The 18,476-nt window shown below is 45.3% G+C and overlaps 4 non-coding genes across 4 annotated transcripts; all 4 read left to right on the top strand.

Annotated features, from left to right (window-relative positions):
- Window positions 1-3,694: 3,694 nt before the first annotated feature.
- On the top strand, window positions 3,695-3,768 carry trnan-guu (transfer RNA asparagine (anticodon GUU)). The gene has a single exon. It is a non-coding gene; the product is annotated as a tRNA-Asn (tRNA).
- A 2,135-nt stretch (window positions 3,769-5,903) lies between these two features.
- On the top strand, window positions 5,904-5,977 carry trnah-gug (transfer RNA histidin (anticodon GUG)). Its single transcript has one exon. It is a non-coding gene; the product is annotated as a tRNA-His (tRNA).
- Window positions 5,978-10,314: 4,337 nt separating this feature from the next.
- trnan-guu (transfer RNA asparagine (anticodon GUU)) lies at window positions 10,315-10,388 on the top strand. Its single transcript has one exon. It is a non-coding gene; the product is annotated as a tRNA-Asn (tRNA).
- Window positions 10,389-16,927: 6,539 nt separating this feature from the next.
- On the top strand, window positions 16,928-17,001 carry trnan-guu (transfer RNA asparagine (anticodon GUU)). Its single transcript has one exon. It is a non-coding gene; the product is annotated as a tRNA-Asn (tRNA).
- The last annotated feature ends 1,475 nt before the right edge of the window (window positions 17,002-18,476 follow it).

Below are 18,476 nucleotides of genomic sequence, written 5' to 3'. Positions count from 1 at the left end.
CTGTGGCTGTCATGGTTCTATCGAAACTGTGAGTCTTGATGTTATGAGGGCGATGCATTGTGAGTGTGTCAGTTGTAAATCTCCTTTTATTTTGATAATATATATCAGGTTCTAAATATATAAATATTGTGCACTTGAGTATTATGGGTGTATCAGTGTGCTCATTCTGAATAACTGTGTGTGTGTGTGTGCGTGTGTTACTTCTCAATGTATTTGTGTGTATCTGTGTTGTGTATACATTTTTCTATGTGTCAAAGCAAAGTAAGAGAGCAATAAATAAGCAGAAAGTACACATAAACTCACACAATGCCACAACACGGTTCAGAAACACGCACACAAACTCACACAGTCCGACAAAACGGTTCAGAAACCCGCAGACAAACTCACACAGTCCTAGAACACCGTTCAGAGACACATTAAACTCACAGCGTCCCACAACACGCTGCAAAGCCACACACAAACTCACACGGTCCCACAGCACGGTTCAGAGACATACACAAACTTACACAGTCCCACAACACGGTTCAGACACGCACACACAATCTCACTCAGTCCCGCCGTTCATTTAAAATACCTGTCGAGCACGATAGATCTTTAAACCAGAGACGTTCATCATCCTGACTGCACATATCCATTCCAGTAGCGAAAGGGGGAGCACTGGCTCCGGCCAGTTCTGATATAGCACGAGGCTTGTCAATCAAGTCATGCTCCACCCAGCCCAGATTGAGTCACCTACCAGGTCGCAGTTTACTGAGTGTCAGAACCTGCCCCTCAGGTGTGGGAGATTCCAAGCTGAGTCTATCGGTTAAAAGGGCATGGGGTCAGATTGGCCTTTTGCCATGTGGCAGTATCCTCAAAAAAAGCCTCTTTGCCTGGGAAACCGGGTCTAACGGTAGCTACCTGGAGACGAACCGTCAACATTGTGAGTGCAAAAGCAAACGAATGGTGGATGCTGGAAATCTGAAATGAAAAGAGAAAATGCAGGAAATGCGCAGCAACTCAGGCAGCACATCTGGAAAGACAAACAGTGTTAGACTTTCTGGTGGGTAGCCTTTCTTCACAACTGGATAAAGGTTAGAGATTGAACAGGTATAAAGCGAGTGCAGAGGCAGAGGGCAAGGCGAAGGGGCAGGGACTGGGATAGGGTGGAACTGTGGCCTGGAGAGTTTGTCTGTCAGGGGAAAGATTTCCGCAGCAGAACAGTGTGACATTGTTAAATGAGCTCTGTTTTGTGCTTCGTACAATTGTTGAATTGCCGCAACCGTTTTGACATTGTCCCCTTGTGAAATGGTTCTCCGACTGACGGAAAAAGTGCTGGGGAGAAATTTTGATTTGTACCACCAGATGGCAGAGATAAACAGATACCATTCCGCAGCGTCGATCTGGAAAAGCTGATGACTGGCAGGATTCTCCAGCTCACACGACCTGAGACTCGAATTTATTGAAACACTGGTTTGCAGTGTCTTGCGTGATTTTGCTGTGGTCGTCTCTGTGGCACAATTGGCTAGCGCGTTTGGCTGTTAATCGTAAGGTTGGTGGTTTAAGCCCACCCAGGGAATTCGCCCCTTATTAAGCGTTTCATTATGCGCCCCTGGACGTGCGTGTTCTAATCTCTGTGTTTGCATTGTTGTCTTCTTTTCCTGATTATTTAACAACGCTGCTCTGATCCATTACCTGACTGTTTCCATGCATTCATGATAAGCAATTTTCAATGAAATGAGCAAAAACCATGCACAGACGTCGAACCCATGCTAAATATATTAAGGTCGGTCGGGCTTCGAAAAAAGCAATGCAAATTCATTCAATGGCTGCACAATCTGGGACTGTTCCACCGCTGGGATTAGGGAAAACAAGTTGAATGCGGTGGACCATTTTAATGATATTTTACCTGCATCAAATAAGTTCACTTTTATTGATGTATACTAAAAGTCCCTGGCTGACATTGTTACAGTCCACTGCTGACAGCTGATCAAAGCAGGTGTGGAATTGCTCGTGACAGCTGAGCACCAAGCGCTGAATTTTCTTCAGTTTTCAAATCCAATTCCACACATCGTGACTCAGAATCACTGCTGTGAGAGTGGGAAATCGCTGCAAATACTCAAATGGACGGGCAACTTGTGAAAACTCTTTCAATTTTTGTTGTACAGACTTTTCTTAAAACTTCAAACTGGACCATATGGCAATATAAAGCGTGTGTGTGTGTCTGTGGCTGTGACTGTCATGGTTCTATCGAAACTGTGAGTCTTGATGTTATGAGGGCGATGCATTGTGAGTGTGTCAGTTGTAAATCTCCTTTTATTTTGATAATATATATCAGGTTCTAAATATATAAATATTGTGCACTTGAGTATTATGGGTGTATCAGTGTGCTCATTCTGAATAAATGTGTGTGTGTGTGTGCGTGTGTTACTTCTCAATGTATTTGTGTGTATCTGTGTTGTGTATACATTTTTCTATGTGTCAAAGCAAAGTAAGAGAGCAATAAATAAGCAGAAAGTACACATAAACTCACACAATGCCACAACACGGTTCAGAAACAAGCACACAAACTCACACAGTCCGACAAAACGGTTCAGAAACCCGCAGACAAACTCACACAGTCCTAGAACACCGTTCAGAGACACATTAAACTCACAGCGTCCCACAACACGCTGCAAAGCCACACACAAACTCACACGGTCCCACAGCACGGTTCAGAGACATACACAAACTTACACAGTCCCACAACACGGTTCAGACACGCACACACAATCTCACTCAGTCCCGCCGTTCATTTAAAATACCTGTCGAGCACGATAGATCTTAAAACCAGAGACGTTCACCATCCTGACTGCACATATCCATTCCAGTAGCGAAAGGGGGAGCACTGGCTCCGGCCAGTTCTGATATAGCACGAGGCTTGTCAATCAAGTCATGCTCCAACCAGCCCAGATTGAGTCATCTACCAGGTCGCAGTTTACTGTGTGTCAGAACCTGCCCCTCAGGTGTGGGAGATTCCAAGCTTAGTCTGTCGGTTAAAAGGGCATGGGGGCAGATTGGCCTTTTGCCATGTGGCAGTATCCTCAATAAAAGCCTCTTTGCCTGGGAAACCGGGTCTAACGGTAGCTACCTGGAGACGAACCGTCAACATTGTGAGTGCAAAAGCAAACGAATGGTGGATGCTGGAAACCTGAAATGAAAAGAGAAAATGCAGGAAATGCGCAGCAACTCAGGCAGCACATCTGGAAAGACAAACAGTGTTAGACTTTCTGGTGGGTAGCCTTTCTTCACAACTGGATAAAGGTTAGAGATTGAACAGGTATAAAGCGAGTGCAGAGGCAGAGGGAAAGGAGAAGGGGCAAGGAGTGGGAGAGGGTGGAACTGTGGCCTGGAGACTTTGTCTGTCAGGGGAAAGATTTCCGCAGCAGAACAGTGTGACATTGTTAAATGAGCTCTGTTTTGTGCTTCGTACAATTGTTGAATTGCCGCAACCGTTTTGACATTGTCCCCTTGTGAAATGGTTCTCCGACTGACGGAAAAAGTGCTGGGGAGAAATTTTGATTTGTACCACCAGATGGCAGAGATAAACAGATACCATCCCGCAGCGTCGATCTGGAAAAGCTGATGACTGGCAGGATTCTCCAGCTCACACGACCTGAGACTCGAATTCATTGAAACACTGGTTTGCAGTGTCTTGCGTGGTTTTGCTGTGGTCATCTCTGTGGCGCAATTGGCTAGCGCGTTCGGCTGTTAACCGAAAGGTTGGTTGTTCAAGCCCACCCAGGGACGTCGGCCCTTACTGAGCGTTTCACTTAGCGCCCCTGGACGTTCTTGTTCTACTCTCTGTGTTTGCATTGGTGTCTTCTTTTCCTGATTATTTAACAACGCTGCTCTGATCCATTACCTGACTGTTTCCATGCATTCATGATAAGCAATTTTCAATGAAATGAGCAAAAACCATGCACAGACGTCGAACCCATGCTAAATATATTAAGGTCGGTCGGGCTTCGAAAAAAGCAATGCAAATTCATTCAATGGCTGCACAATCTGGGACTGTTCCACCGCTGGGATTAGGGAAAACAAGTTGAATGCGGTGGACCATTTTAATGATATTTTACCTGCATCAAATAAGTTCACTTTTATTGATGTACACTAAAAGTCCCTGGCTGACATTGTTCCAGTCCACTGCTAACAGCTGATCAAAGCAGGTGTGGAATTGCTCGTGACAGCTGAGCACCAAGCGCTGAATTTTCTTCAGTTTTCAAATCCAATTCCACACATCGTGACTCAGAATCACTGCTCTGAGAGTGGGAAATCGCTGCAAATACTCAACAGGACGGGCAACTTGTGAAAACTCTTTCAATTTTTGTTGTACAGACTTTTCTTAAAACTTCAAACTGGACCATATGGCAATATAAAGCGTGTGTGTGTGTCTGTGGCTGTGGCTGTGATGGTTCTATCGAAACTGAGAGTCTTGATGTTATGAGGGCGATGCATTGTGAGTGTGTCAGTTGTAAATCTCCTTTTATTTTGATAATATATATCAGGTTCTAAATATATAAATATTGTGCACTTGAGTATTATGGGTGTATCAGTGTGCTCATTCTGAATAAATGTGTGTGTGTGTGTGCGTGTGTTACTTCTCAATGTATTTGTGTGTATCTGTGTTGTGTATACATTTTTCTATGTGTCAAAGCAAAGTAAGAGAGCAATAAATAAGCAGAAAGTACACATAAACTCACACAATGCCACAACACGGTTCAGAAACACGCACACAAACTCACACAGTCCGACAAAACGGTTCAGAAACCCGCAGACAAACTCACACAGTCCTAGAACACCGTTCAGAGACACATTAAACTCACAGCGTCCCACAACACGCTGCAAAGCCACACACAAACTCACACGGTCCCACAGCACGGTTCAGAGACATACACAAACTTACACAGTCCCACAACACGGTTCAGACACGCACACACAATCTCACTCAGTCCCGCCGTTCATTTAAAATACCTGTCGAGCACGATAGATCTTAAAACCAGAGACGTTCACCATCCTGACTGCACATATCCATTCCAGTAGCGAAAGGGGGAGCACTGGCTCCGGCCAGTTCTGATATAGCACGAGGCTTGTCAATCAAGTCATGCTCCACCCAGCCCAGATTGAGTCACCTACCAGGTCGCAGTTTACTGTGTGTCAGAACCTGCCCCTCAGGTGTGGGAGATTCCAAGCTTAGTCTGTCGGTTAAAAGGGCATGGGGGCAGATTGGCCTTTTGCCATGTGGCAGTATCCTCAAAAAAAGCCTCTTTGCCTGGGAAACCGGGTCTAACGGTAGCTACCTGGAGACGAACCGTCAACATTGTGAGTGCAAAAGCAAACGAATGCTGGATGCTGGAAATCTGAAATGAAAAGAGAAAATGCAGGAAATGCGCAGCAACTCAGGCAGCACATCTGGAAAGACAAATAGTGTCAGACTTTCTGGTGCGTAGCCTTTCTTCACAACTGGATAAAGGTTAGAGATTGAACAGTTATAAAGCGAGTGCAGAGGCAGAGGGAAAGGCGAAGGGGCAAGGTGTGGGATAGGGTGGAACTGTGGCCTGGAGAGTTTGTCTGTCAGGGGAAAGATTTCCGCAGCAGAACAGTGTGACATTGTTAAATGAGCTCTGTTTTGTGCTTCGTACAATTGTTGAATTGCCGCAACCGTTTTGACATTGTCCCCTTGTGAAATGGTTCTCCGACTGACGGAAAAAGTGCTGGGGAGAAATTTTGATTTGTACCACCAGATGGCAGAGATAAACAGATACCATCCCGCAGCGTCGATCTGGAAAAGCTGATGACTGGCAGGATTCTCCAGCTCACACGACCTGAGACTCGAATTCATTGAAACACTGGTTTGCAGTGTCTTGGGTTATTTTGCGGTGGTCGTCTCTGTGGCGCAATTGGCTAGCGCGTTCAGCTGTGAACCAGAAGGTTGGTGGTTCAAGCCCACCCAGGGACGTCGGCCCTGATTGAGCGTTTCACTTCGCGCCCCTGGACGTGCTTGTTCTACTCTCTGTGTTTGCATTGGTTTCTTCCTTTCCTGATTATTTAACAACGCTGCTCTGATCCATTACCTGACTGTTTCCATGCATTCATGATAAGCAATTTTCAATGAAATGAGCAAAAACCATGCACAGACGTCGAACCCATGCTAAATATATTAAAGTCGGTCGGGCTTCGAAAAAAGCAATGCAAATTCATTCAATGGCTGCACAATCTGGGACTGTTCCACCGCTGGGATTAGGGAAAACAAGTTGAATGCGGTGGACCATTTTAATGATATTTTACCTGCATCAAATAAGTTCACTTTTATTGATGTACACTAAAAGTCCCTGGCTGACATTGTTGCAGTCCACTGCTAACAGCTGATCAAAGCAGGTGTGGAATTGCTCGTGACAGCTGAGCACCAAGCGCTGAATTTTCTTCAGTTTTCAAATCCAATTCCACACATCGTGACTCAGAATCACTGCTGTGAGAGTGGGAAATCGCTGCAAATACTCAACAGGACGGGCAACTTGTGAAAACACTTTCAATTTTTGTTGTACAGACTTTTCTTAAAACTTCAAACTGGACCATATGGCAATATAAAGCGTGTGTGTGTGTCTGTGGCTGTGGCTGTCATGGTTCTATCGAAACTGTGAGTCTTGATGTTCTGAGGGCGATGCATTGTGAGTGTGTCAGTTGTAAATCTCCTTTTATTTTGATAATATATATCAGGTTCTAAACATATAAATATTGTGCACTTGAGTATTATGGGTGTATCAGTGTGCTCATTCTGAATAAATGTGTGTGTGTGTGTGCGTGTGTTACTTCTCAATGTATTTGTGTGTCTCTGTGTTGTGTATACATTTTTCTATGTGTCAAAGCAAAGTAAGAGAGCAATAAATAAGCAGAAAGTACACATAAACTCACACAATGCCACAACACGGTTCAGAAACACGCACACAAACTCACACAGTCCGACAAAACGGTTCAGAAACCCGCAGACAAACTCACACAGTCCGAGAACACCGTTGAGAGACACATTAAACTCACAGCGTCCCACAACACGCTGCAAAGCCACACACAAACTCACACGGTCCCACAGCACGGTTCAGAGACATACACAAATTTACACAGCCCCACAACACGGTTCAGACACGCACACACAATCTCACTCAGTCCCGCCGTTCATTTAAAATACCTGTCGAGCACGATAGATCTTAAAACCAGAGACGTTCACCATCCTGACTGCACATATCCATTCCAGTAGCGAAAGGGGGAGCACTGGCTCCGGCCAGTTCTGATATAGCACGAGGCTTGTCAATCAAGTCATGCTCCAACCAGCCCAGATTGAGTCATCTACCAGGTCGCAGTTTACTGTGTGTCAGAACCTGCCCCTCAGGTGTGGGAGATTCCAAGCTTAGTCTGTCGGTTAAAAGGGCATGGGGGCAGATTGGCCTTTTGCCATGTGGCAGTATCCTCAATAAAAGCCTCTTTGCCTGGGAAACCGGGTCTAACGGTAGCTACCTGGAGACGAACCGTGAACATTGTGAGTGCAAAAGCAAACGAATGGTGGATGCTGGAAACCTGAAATGAAAATAGAAAATGCAGGAAATGCGCAGCAACTCAGGCAGCACATCTGGAAAGACAAATAGTGTCAGACTTTCTGGTGCGTAGCCTTTCTTCACAACTGGATAAAGGTTAGAGATTGAACAGTTATAAAGCGAGTGCAGAGGCAGAGGGAAAGGCGAAGGGGCAAGGTGTGGGATAGGGTGGAACTGTGGCCTGGAGAGTTTGTCTGTCAGGGGAAAGATTTCCGCAGCAGAACAGTGTGACATTGTTAAATGAGCTCTGTTTTGTGCTTCGTACAATTGTTGAATTGCCGCAACCGTTTTGACATTGTCCCCTTGTGAAATGGTTCTCCGACTGACGGAAAAAGTGCTGGGGAGAAATTTTGATTTGTACCACCAGATGGCAGAGATAAACAGATACCATCCCGCAGCGTCGATCTGGAAAAGCTGATGACTGGCAGGATTCTCCAGCTCACACGACCTGAGACTCGAATTCATTGAAACACTGGTTTGCAGTGTCTTGCGTGATTTTGCTGTGGTCATCTCTGTGGCGCAATTGGCTAGCGCGTTCGGCTGTTAACCGAAAGGTTGGTTGGTCAAGCCCACCCAGGGACGTCGGCCCTTACTGAGCGTTTCACTTAGCGCCCCTGGACGTTCTTGTTCTACTCTCTGTGTTTGCATTGGTGTCTTCTTTTCCTGATTATTTAACAACGCTGCTCTGATCCATTACCTGACTGTTTCCATGCATTCATGATAAGCAATTTTCAATGAAATGAGCAAAAACCATGCACAGACGTCGAACCCATATATTAAGGACGGTCGGGCTTCGAAAAAAGCAATGCAAATTCATTCAATGGCTGCACAATCTGGGACTGTTCCACCGCTGGGATTAGGGAAAACAAGTTGAATGCGGGGGACCATTTTAATGATATTTTACCTGCATCAAATAAGTTCACTTTTATTGATGTACACTAAAAGTCCCTGGCTGACATTGTTCCAGTCCACTGCTGACAGCTGATCAAAGCAGGTGTGGAATTGCTCGTGACCGCTGAGCACCAAGCGCTGAATTTTCTTCAGTTTTCAAATCCAATTCCACACATCGTGACTCAGAATCACTGCTGTGAGAGTGGGAAATCGCTGCAAATACTCAACAGGACGGGCAACTTGTGAAAACTCTTTCAATTTTTGTTGTCCAGACTTTTCTTAAAACTTCAAACTGGACCATATGGCAATATAAAGCGTGTGTGTGTGTCTGTGGCTGTGGCTGTGATGGTTCTATCGAAACTGAGAGTCTTGATGTTATGAGGGCAATGCATTGTGAGTGTGTCAGTTGTAAATCTCCTTTTATTTTGATAATATATATCAGGTTCTAAATATATAAATATTGTGCACTTGAGTATTATGGGTGTATCAGTGTGCTCATTCTGAATAAATGTGTGTGTGTGTGTGCATGTGTTCCTTCTCAATGTATTTGTGTGTATCTGTGTTGTGTATACATTTTTCTATGTGTCAAAGCAAAGTAAGAGAGCAATACATAAGCAGAATGTACACATAAACTCACACAATGCCACAACACGGTTCAGAAACATGCACACAAACTCACACAGTCCGACAAAACGGTTCAGAAACCCGCAGACAAACTCACACAGTCCTAGAACACCGTTCAGAGACACATTAAACTCACAGCGTCCCACAACACGCTGCAAAGCCACACACAAACTCACACGGTCCCACAGCACGGTTCAGAGACATACACAAACTTACACAGTCCCACAACACGGTTCAGACACGCACACACAATCTCACTCAGTCCCGCCGTTCATTTAAAATACCTGTCGAGCACGATAGATCTTAAAACCAGAGACGTTCACCATCCTGACTGCACATATCCATTCCAGTAGCGAAAGGGGGAGCACTGGCTCCGGCCAGTTCTGATATAGCACGAGGCTTGTCAATCAAGTCATGCTCCACCCAGCCCAGATTGAGTCACCTACCAGGTCGCAGTTTACTGTGTGTCAGTACCTGCCCCTCAGGTGTGGGAGATTCCAAGCTTAGTCTGTCAGTTAAAAGGGCATGGGGGCAGATTGGCCTTTTGCCATGTGGCAGTATCCTCAATAAAAGCCTCTTTGCCTGGGAAACCGGGTCTAACGGTAGCTACCTGGAGACGAACCGTCAACATTGTGAGTGCAAAAGCAAACGAATGGTGGATGCTGGAAATCTGAAATGAAAAGAGAAAATGCAGGAAATGCGCAGCAACTCAGGCAGCACATCTGGAAAGACAAACAGTGTTAGACTTTCTGGTGGGTAGCCTTTCTTCACAACTGGATAAAGGTTAGAGATTGAACAGGTATAAAGCGAGTGCAGAGGCAGAGGGAAAGGTGAAGGGGCAAGGTCTGGGATAGGGTGGAACTGTGGCCTGGAGAGTTTGTCTGTCAGGGGAAAGATTTCCGCAGCAGAACAGTGTGACATTGTTAAATGAGCTCTGTTTTGTGCTTCGTACAATTGTTGAATTGCCACAACCGTTTTGACATTGTCCCCTTGTGAAATGGTTCTCCGACTGACGGAAAAAGTGCTGGGGAGAAATTTTGATTTGTACCACCAGATGGCAGAGATAAACAGATACCATCCCGCAGCGTCGATCTGGAAAAGCTGATGACTGGCAGGATTCTCCAGCTCACACGACCTGAGACTCGAATTCATTGAAACACTGGTTTGCAGTGTCTTTGGTGATTTTGCTGTGGTTGTCTCTGTGGCGCAATTGGCTAGCGCGTTCGGCTGTTAACCGAAAGGTTGGTGGTTCAAGCCCCCCCACGGACGTCGGCCGTTATTGAGCGTTTTACTTAGCGCCCCTGGACGTGCTTGTTCTACTCTCTGTGTTTGCATTGGTGTCTTCTTTTCCTGATTATTTAACAACGCTGCTCTGATCCATTACCTGACTGTTTCCATGCATTCATGATAAGCAATTTTCAATGAAATGAGCAAAAACCATGCACAGACGTCGAACCCATATATTAAGGACGGTCGGGCTTCGAAAAAAGCAATGCAAAGTCATTCAATGGCTGCACAATCTGGGACTGTTCCACCGCTGGGATTAGGGAAAACAAGTTGAATGCGGTGGACCATTTTAATGATATTTTACCTGCATCAAATAAGTTCACTTTTATTGATGTACACTAAAAGTCCCTGGCTGACATTGTTCCAGTCCACTGCTGACAGCTGATCAAAGCAGGTGTGGAATTGCTCGTGACAGCTGAGCACCAAGCGCTGAATTTTCTTCAGTTTTCAAATCCAATTCCACACATCGTGACTCAGAATCACTGCTCTGAGAGTGGGAAATCGCTGCAAATACTCAACAGGACGGGCAACTTGTGAAAACTCTTTCAATTTTTGCTGTACAGACTTTTCTTAAAACTTCAAACTGGACCATATGGCAATATAAAGCGTGTGTGTGTGTCTGTGGCTGTGGCTGTGATGGTTCTATCGAAACTGAGAGTCTTGATGTTATGAGGGCGATGCATTGTGAGTGTGTCAGTTGTAAATCTCCTTTTATTTTGATAATATATATCAGGTTCTAAATATATAAATATTGTGCACTTGAGTATTATGGGTGTATCAGTGTGCTCATTCTGAATAAATGTGTGTGTGTGTGTGCGTGTGTTACTTCTCAATGTATTTGTGTGTATCTGTGTTGTGTATACTTTTTTCTATGTGTCAAAGCAAAGTAAGAGAGCAATAAATAAGCAGAAAGTACACATAAACTCACACAATGCCACAACACGGTTCAGAAACATGCACACAAACTCACACAGTCCGACAAAACGGTTCAGAAACCCGCAGACAAACTCACACAGTCCTAGAACACCGTTCAGAGACACAGTAAACTCACACCGTCCCACAACACGCTGCAAAGCCACACACAAACTCACACGGTCCCACAGCACGGTTCAGAGACATACACAAACTTACACAGTCCCACAACACGGTTCAGACACGCACACACAATCTCACTCAGTCCCGCCGTTCATTTAAAATACCTGTCGAGCACGATAGATCTTAAAACCAGAGACGTTCACCATCCTGACTGCACATATCCATTCCAGTAGCGAAAGGGGGAGCACTGGCTCCGGCCAGTTCTGATATAGCACGAGGCTTGTCAATCAAGTCATGCTCCACCCAGCCCAGATTGAGTCACCTACCAGGTCGCAGTTTACTGTGTGTCAGAACCTGCCCCTCAGGTGTGGGAGATTCCAAGCTTAGTCTGTCGGTTAAAAGGGCATGGGGGCAGATTGGCCTTTTGCCATGTGGCAGTATCCTCAAAAAAAGCCTCTTTGCCTGGGAAACCGGGTCTAACGGTAGCTACCTGGAGATGAACCGTCAAAATTGTGAGTGCAAAAGCAAACGAATGGTGGATGCTGGAAATCTGAAATGAAAAGAGAAAATGCAGGAAATGCGCAGCAACTCAGGCAGCACATCTGGAAAGACAAACAGTGTTAGACTTTCTGGTGGGTAGCCTTTCTTCACAACTGGATGAAGGTTAGAGATTGAACAGGTATAAAGCGAGTGCAGAGGCAGTGTGAAAGGCGAAGGGGCAAGGTCTGGGATAGGGTTGAACTGTGGCCTGGAGAGTTTGTCTGTCAGGGGAAAGATTTCAGCAGCAGAACAGTGTGACATTGTTAAATGAGCTCTGTTTTGTGCTTCGTACAATTGTTGAATTGCCGCAACCGTTTTGACATTGTCCCCTTGTGAAATGGTTCTCCGACTGACGGAAAAAGTGCTGGGGAGAAATTTTGATTTGTACCACCAGATGGCAGAGATAAACAGATACCATCCCGCAGCGTCGATCTGGAAAAGCTGATGACTGGCAGGATTCTCCAGCTCACAAGACCTGAGACTCGAATTCATTGTAACACTGGTTTGCAGTGTCTTGGGTGATTTAGTTGTGGTCGTCTCTGTGGCGCAATTGGCTAGCGCATTCGGCTGTTAACCGAAGGGTTGGTGTTTCAAGCCCACCCAGGGTCGTCGGCCATTATTGAGCGTTTTACTTAGCGCCCCTGGACGTGCTTGTTCTACTCTCTGTGTTTGCATTGGTGTCTTCTTTTCCTGATTATTTAACAACGCTGCTCTGATCCATTACCTGACTGTTTCCATGCATTCATGATAAGCAATTTTCAATGAAATGAGCAAAAACCATGCACAGACGTCGAACCCATATATTAAGGACGGTCGGGCTACGAAAAAAGCAATGCAAATTCATTCAATGGCTGCACAATCTGGGACTGTTCCACCGCTGGGATTAGGGAAAACAAGTTGAATGCGGTGGACCATTTTAATGATATTTTACCTGCATCAAATAAGTTCACTTTTATTGATGTACAGTAAAAGTCCCTGGCTGACATTGTTCCAGTCCACTGCTGACAGCTGATCAAAGCAGGTGTGGAATTGCTCGTGACAGCTGAGCACCAAGCGCTGAATTTTCTTCAGTTTTCAAATCCAATTCCACACATCGTGACTCAGAATCACTGCTGTGAGAGTGGGAAATCGCTGCAAATACTCAACAGGACGGGCAACTTGTGAAAACTCTTTCAATTTTTGTTGTCCAGACTTTTCTTAAAACTTCAAACTGGACCATATGGCAATATAAAGCGTGTGTGTGTGTCTGTGGCTGTGGCTGTGATGGTTCTATCGAAACTGAGAGTCTTGATGTTATGAGGGCGATGCATTGTGAGTGTGTCAGTTGTAAATCTCCTTTTATTTTGATAATATATATCAGGTTCTAAATATATAAATATTGTGCACTTGAGTATTATGGGTGTATAAGTGTGCTCATTCTGAATAAATGTGTGTTTGTGTGTGCGTGTGTTACTTCTCAATGTATTTGTGTGTATCTGTGTTGTGTATACATTTTTCTATGTGTCAAAGCAAAGTAAGAGAGCAATAAATAAGCAGAAAGTACACATAAACTCACACAATGCCACAACACGGTTCAGAAACAAGCACACAAACTCACACAGTCCGACAAAACGGTTCAGAAACCCGCAGACAAACTCACACAGTCCAAGAACACCGTTCAGAGACACATTAAAATCACACCGTCCCACAACACGCTGCAAAGCCACACACAAACTCACACGGTCCCACAGCACGGTTCAGAGACATACACAAACTTACACAGTCCCACAACACGGTTCAGACACGCACACACAATCTGACTCAGTCCCGCCGTTCATTTAAAATACCTGTCGAGCACGATAGATCTTAAAACCAGAGACGTTCACCATCCTGACTGCACATATCCATTCCAGTCGCGAAAGGGGGAGCACTGGCTCCGGCCAGTTCTGATTTAGCACGAGGCTTGTCAATCAAGTCATGCTCCACCCAGCCCAGATTGAGTCACCTACCAGGTCGCAGTTTACTGTGTGTCAGAACCTGCCCCTCAGGTGTGGGAGATTCCAAGCTTAGTCTGTCGGTTCAAAGGGCATGGGGGCAGATTGGCCTTTTGCCATGTGGCAGTATCCTCAATAAAAGCCTCTTTGCCTGGGAAACCGGGTCTAACGGTAGCTACCTGGAGACGAACCGTCAACATTGTGAGTGCAAAAGCAAACGAATGGTGGATGCTGGAAATCTGAAATGAAAAGAGAAAATGCAGGAAATGCGCAGCAACTCAGGCAGCACATCTGGAAAGACAAACAGTGTTAGACTTTCTGGTGGGTAGCCTTTCTTCACAACTGGATAAAGGTTAGGGATTGAACAGGTATAAAGCGAGTGCAGAGGCAGAGGGAAAGGCGAAGGGGCAAGGTGTGGGATAGGGTGGAACTGTGGCCTGGAGAGTTTGTCTGTCAGGGGAAAGATTTCCGCAGCAGAACAGTGTGACATTGTTAAATGAGCTCTGTTTTGTGCTTCGTACAATTGTTGAATTGCCGCAACCGTTTTGACATTGTCCCCTTGTGAAATGGTTCTCCGACTGACGGAAAAAGTGCTGGGGAGAAATTTTGATTTGTACCACCAGATGGCAGAGATAAACAGATACCATCCCGCAGCGTCGATCTGGAAAAGCTGATGACTGGCAGGATTCTCCAGCTCACACGACCTGAGTCTCGAATTCATTGAAACACTGGTTTGCAGTGTCTTGCGTGATTTTGCTGTGGTCGTCTCTGTGGTGCAATTGGCTAGCGCGTTCGGCTGTTAACCAAAAGATTGGTGGCTCAGGCCCATCCAGGGACGTCGGCCCTTATAGAGCGTTTCATTTAACGCCCCTGGACGTGCTTGTTCTACTCTCTGTGTTTGCATTGGTGTCTTCTTTTCCTGATTATTTAACAACGCTGCTCTGATCCATTACCTGACTGTTTCCATGCATTCATGATAAGCAATTTTCAATGAAATGAGCAAAAACCATGCACAGACGTCGAACCCATGCTAAATATATTAAGGTCGGTCGGGCTTCGAAAAAAGCAATGCAAATTCATTCAATGGCTGCACAATCTGGGACTGTTCCACCGCTGGGATTAGGGAAAACACATTGAATGCGGTGGACCATTTTAATGATATTTTACCTGCATCAAATAAGTTCACTTTTATTGATGTACACTAAAAGTCCCTGGCTGACATTGTTCCAGTCCACTGCTAACAGCTGATCAAAGCAGGTGTGGAATTGCTCGTGACAGCTGAGCACCAAGCGCTGAATTTTCTTCAGTTTTCAAATCCAATTCTACACATCGTGACTCAGAATCACTGCTGTGAGAGTGGGAAATCGCTGCAAATACTCAACAGGACGGGCAACTTGTGAAAACTCTTTCAATTTTTGTTGTACAGACTTTTCTTGAAACTTCAAACTGGACCATATGGCAATATAAAGCGTGTGTGTGTGTCTGTGGCTGTGGCTGTGATGGTTCTATCGAAACTGAGAGTCTTGATGTTATGAGGGCGATGCATTGTGAGTGTGTCAGTTGTAAATCTCCTTTTATTTTGATAATATATATCAGGTTCTAAATATATAAATATTGTGCACTTGAGTATTATGGGTGTATCAGTGTGCTCATTCTGAATAAATGTGTGTTTGTGTGTGCGTGTGTTACTTCTCAATGTATTTGTGTGTATCTGTGTTGTGTATACATTTTTCTATGTGTCAAAGCAAAGTAAGAGAGCAATAAATAAGCAGAAAGTACACATAAACTCACACAATGCCACAACACGGTTCAGAAACAAGCACACAAACTCACACAGTCCGACAAAACGGTTCAGAAACCCGCAGACAAACTCACACAGTCCTAGAACACCGTTCAGAGACACATTAAACTCACACCGTCCCACAACACGCTGCAAAGCCACACACAAACTCACACGGTCCCACAGCACGGTTCAGAGACATACACAAACTTACACAGTCCCACAACACGGTTCAGACACGCACACACAATCTCACTCAGTCCCGCCGTTCATTTAAAATACCTGTCGAGCACGATAGATCTTAAAACCAGAGACGTTCACCATCCTGACTGCACATATCCATTCCAGTAGCGAAATGAGGAGCACTGGCTCCGGCCAGTTCTGATACAGCACGAGGCTTGTCAATCAAGTCATGCTCCACCCAGCCCAGAATGAGTCACCGACCAGGTCGCAGTTTACTGTGTGTCAGAACCTGCCCCTCAGGTGTGGGAGATTCCAAGCTTAGTCTGTCGGTTAAAAGGGCATGGGGCCAGATTGGCCTTTTGCCATGTGGCAGTATCCTCAAAAAAAGCCTCTTTGCCTGGGAAACCAGGTCTAACGGTAGCTACCTGGAGACGAACCGTCAACATTGTGAGTGCAAAAGCAAACGAATGGTGGATGCTGGAAAACTGAAATGAAAAGAGAAAATGCAGGAAATGCGCAGCAACTCAGGCAGCACATCTGGAAAGACAAACAGTGTTAGACTTTCTGGTGGGTAGCCTTTCTTCACAACTGGATAAAGGTTAGAGATTGAACAGGTATAAAGCGAGTGCAGAGGCAGAGGGAAAGGCGAAGGGGCAAGGTCTGGGATAGGGTTGAACTGTGGCCTGGAGAGTTTGTCTGTCAGGGGAAAGATTTCCGCAGCAGAACAGTGTGACATTGTTAAACGAGCTCTGTTTTGTGCTTCGTACAATTGTTGAATTGCCGCAACCGTTTTGACATTGTCCCCTTGTGAAATGGTTCTCCGACTGACGGAAAAAGTGCTGGGGAGAAATTTTGATTTGTACCACCAGATGGCAGAGATAAACAGATACCATCCCGCAGTGTCGATCTGGAAAAGCTGATGACTGGCAGGATTCTCCAGCTCACACGACCTGAGACTCGAATTCATTGAAACACTGGTTTGCAGTGTCTTGGGCGATTTTGCTGTGGTCGTCTCTGTGGCGCAATTGGCTAGCGCGTTCGGCTGTTAACCGAAAGGTTGGTGGTTCTAACCCACCCAGGGACGTCGGCCATTATTGAGCGTTTTACTTAGCGCCCCTGGACGTGCTTGTTCTCCTCTCTGTGTTTGCATTGGTGTCTTCTTTTCCTGATTATTTAACAACGCTGCTCTGATCCATTACCTGACTGTTTCCATGCATTCATGATAAGCAATTTTCAATGAAATGAGCAAAAACCATGCACAGACGTCGAACCCATATATTAAGGACGGTCGGGCTTCGAAAAAAGCAATGCAAATTCATTCAATGGCTGCACAATCTGGGACTGTTCCACCGCTGGGATTAGGGAAAACAAGTTGAATGCGGTGGACCATTTTAATGATATTTTACCTGCATCAAATAAGTTCACTTTTATTGATGTACACTACAAGTCCCTGGCTGACATTGTTCCAGTCCACTGCTGACAGCTGATCAAAGCAGGTGTGGAATTGCTCGTGACAGCTGAGCACCAAGCGCTGAATTTTCTTCAGTTTTCAAATCCAATTCCACACATCGTGACTCAGAATCACTGCTGTGAGAGTGGGAATTCGCTGCAAATACCCAACAGGACGGGCAACTTGTGAAAACTCTTTCAATTTTTGTTGTACAGACATTTCTTAAAACTTCAAACTGGACCAAATGGCAATATAAAGCGTGTGTGTGTGTCTGTGGCTGTGGCTGTGATGGTTCTATCGAAACTGAGAGTCTTGATGTTATGAGGGCGATGCATTGTGAGTGTGTCAGTTGTAAATCTCCTTTTATTTTGATAATATATATCAGGTTCTAAATATATAAATATTGTGCACTTGAGTATTATGGGTGTATCAGTGTGCTCATTCTGAATAAATGTGTGTTTGTGTGTGCGTGTGTTACTTCTCAATGTATTTGTGTGTATCTGTGTTGTGTATACATTTTTCTATGTGTCAAAGCAAAGTAAGAGAGCAATAAATAAGCAGAAAGTACACATAAACTCACACAATGCCACAACACGGTTCAGAAACACGCACACAAACTCACACAGTCCGACAAAACGGTTCAGAAACCCGCAGACAAACTCACACAGTCCTAGAACACCGTTCAGAGACACATTAAACTCACACCGTCCCACAACACGCTGCAAAGCCACACACAAACTCACACGGTCCCACAGCACGGTTCAGAGACATACACAAACTTACACAGTCCCACAACACGGTTCAGACACGCACACACAATCTCACTCAGTCCCGCCGTTCATTTAAAATACCTGTCGAGCACGATAGATCTTAAAACCAGAGACGTTCACCATCCTGACTGCACATATCCATTCCAGTAGCGAAAGGAGGAGCACTGGCTCCGGCCAGTTCTGATCTAGCACGAGGCTTGTCAATCAAGTCATGCTCCACCCAGCCCAGATTGAGTCACCTACCAGGTCGCAGTTTACTGTGTGTCAGAACCTGCCCCTCAGGTGTGGGAGATTCCAAGCTTAGTCTGTCGGTTGAAAGGGCATGGGGGCAGATTGGCC

The sequence above is a fragment of the Heterodontus francisci genome, chromosome 22, assembly GCF_036365525.1.
Source record: "Heterodontus francisci isolate sHetFra1 chromosome 22, sHetFra1.hap1, whole genome shotgun sequence".
Lineage (NCBI taxonomy): Eukaryota > Metazoa > Chordata > Chondrichthyes > Heterodontiformes > Heterodontidae > Heterodontus > Heterodontus francisci.
Note: the sequence above shows the minus strand (reverse complement) of the source record. Positions and strands in the feature narration are given on the sequence as shown.